This window comes from Phalaenopsis equestris, unplaced genomic scaffold (assembly GCF_001263595.1).
Source record: "Phalaenopsis equestris unplaced genomic scaffold, ASM126359v1 Scaffold000002, whole genome shotgun sequence".
Classification (NCBI taxonomy): Eukaryota; Viridiplantae; Streptophyta; class Magnoliopsida; order Asparagales; family Orchidaceae; genus Phalaenopsis; species Phalaenopsis equestris.
Genome location: NW_018164444.1, coordinates 49,001,540 through 49,004,288, shown reverse-complemented (window position 1 = coordinate 49,004,288; position 2,749 = coordinate 49,001,540).

Genomic DNA, 2,749 nt, shown 5'->3' with positions numbered 1-2,749 from the left:
CCCTCTCAAGGGTTAAGGTCAAGGTTAATGTTTTCATCCATAGACAAAAGCTAATGTTCCCTGTCTCTCTAAAGAATGAAAAGAAGACTTTTGCCAAGAATAAAAAGACTAAAATGTTACTGGAATTATTGTGATGACTGACATATCAGTACTATCAATGCTTGAAATTTCTAAGTTGAGGGAGATTCCATGTTTGCCTTGGGGAATAAACTAAATAATGTTTATGAAAAAGCTATCTTAAATGCTAATTGGGCCTCTTATAACACCATTTCACATTCCATCAAGAATCTGGAAAATTCTCAAAAAGAAATTCTAGCTGCATCGGAAGCTCAGCCCTCTCCAAAGAACTAATTTCCCAAAGTATTCAAATTCAAAATAAGCTTATTAATTTCACTTCATGTAAAACTTCATAGTTAAAATAAAGAGCTAAGTGTAGATAGCTATCAGGGGGGTGAATTAAAATTCCTTTATCAAAAAATTAAAAGTATAAGCAATAAATATTTCATTAGAGAGTTGTATTCAAATAATGAATACATTAACTTTCAATAAGGCATTCAAAATAGATCACCCACCTATGATGAATATCTTCTTCTAAGAAAAATATTTTTTGATTTTCATTTTTAAGAGACTTTACTTGAGTTAAATCTTTACTTTTATTTTCTTTTATTTGACTAGTTTATACATATATTTTTCATCATTTTTAGTATCTTATCTATTATAAAGATTACTAAAAGCAAAATTTTAAGTGTCACAAATAAAATTTTATCCCACTTAAGCTTTTCCATTTAAACCAATTTTTACAACACTACTTTTTATATTTTATATTTTCTTGCACTTTGTTATTCCACCTTCAAAAACTTTATTTATAATTTTTTTTTTTATTTTGATTCTCCAAGTACGTCTTTTGCCACTTTTTTAATAGTATTTGTTATTTTATCCCACTTAAAATTTACGTCTTCATGAACATCTCAAATCTTGAAATCTTGAAGTTTACTTATAAAAATAATTTTATTTGTGCTCTCCTCTAATTTTATGACAATGATTTCTAGTATTCTTTATCTTAAAACTTTTCATCTTAAAATCCAAAATAAATAATTGATATTATGTAGTTAAATTTTCAATTGAAAATACCTTACAATCTTTACATTCTTATCGATTTCCTTTTCTCATAAGAAAATAATCAATTTATGTTTTATTAGATCCATTCTTATAAGTAATAATATGTTAATCTCGTTTCTTAAATAAAGTATTAACAATAACAAAATCATGCGCTAAAGCAAAATCTAATATAGTTCCACCTTTTTCATTAACAACTTAAAAACCGTAGCCACCATGAATATTTCTAAAATCTTTAACCAGTCTACCAACATGTCCATTTAAATTTCCTCAATTAAAAATTCATTCTTTAAGAGGCAGCATTTGTATTAATTTTTCTAGTTCTTTTCTGAATTCTTCTTTAGAACTTATATCTAAACCTACTTGAGGAGCATAGGCACTTATAACATAAAAAATTTTAGTATTCACAAAAATCTTAAGAGCTATGATTCTATCTCCAATATTATTATTTTTTTCAACATTATCTTTTAACCTACACCATTCCTAGTGTGACTCATATTTGAATACCAAGATTTAAAACATAAGCCATCAATATCCTTAGTGTTTTCTCAAACCCGTTTACTTTCTTGAATTCATAAAATGTTTATCTTCCTATGACCTATAATATCAACTAATTTCATTAATTTATCTATGAGAGTACATATATTCAAAGAGCTTATCATAATATTACCGCATTAGTCCGTAATGTGGGAACTCTTATTTATTCAACACTACATATGGTGTCGGTGTGGCAGCTTTTACACAGTTTTCACTATTTTCATGTCGTACAGTGCGCCTATTCCAAGGAACGCCCTAGAATTTACATAATAATTGAAAAGAATCGTATCATTACTTTTCGACAAATTTTTTTATGACTGTCAACTACCTATTACAACCCTCCACTTTTCACATCCAGAGTTTGGGACCTGTCAATGAGAGTGTTAAAAAAAATAATACATATAGATTTGAGATGAAAAAAAATTGGATATTTTGATATAAACTATATTAAAATATTGAACTTTAAACCCTTTGAATTGCATTGTGATTGTCCTATATTTAACAAATCTTGGCGCTAATTGGACAACCTTATCCTCGTGCGCTTTGCACCAGAATATCTTGATGTAAATTTCTTTTATTTTTTCCTTACAGTAGTACTCTCACAGGAGATTGAGATATAAATTATTCCCACACACACTACCCCTAAAAAAAAAGCATTTGAGTGTTAAAAAAAAAATACAAATATCAATATAATAAATACATAAATTTTGACATGTGATTATCCCTATTTTTATAAGTGGGTTAAATTCAGAAGACTACCACTTCAGTTTTAATTTAAAAAGATTTGATAATAATGAAATTATGGAAAGTCTTTCTTTAGCAGCTGTCTGATCGCCGGCGGTCGCTTCAGGGTCGCATCACCTGCGGTGCAGAGGGGAAAGGAAAAGCTGTTGGTGGCAGTCATGTCATGAGCCACGTTTCGATCACACGGTGGTCAGGCGATATGATTACCTTGGACTCATTCCAACAGCACCAGAACCACGACGACCCATCCTACCCTTCTTGACCCCACCCTGCGCAGCTCATATTGCATAACACGCACGGACACACAATATAAGCATACATGTTTTTTTTTTCTTTTTTACGTTATATATAT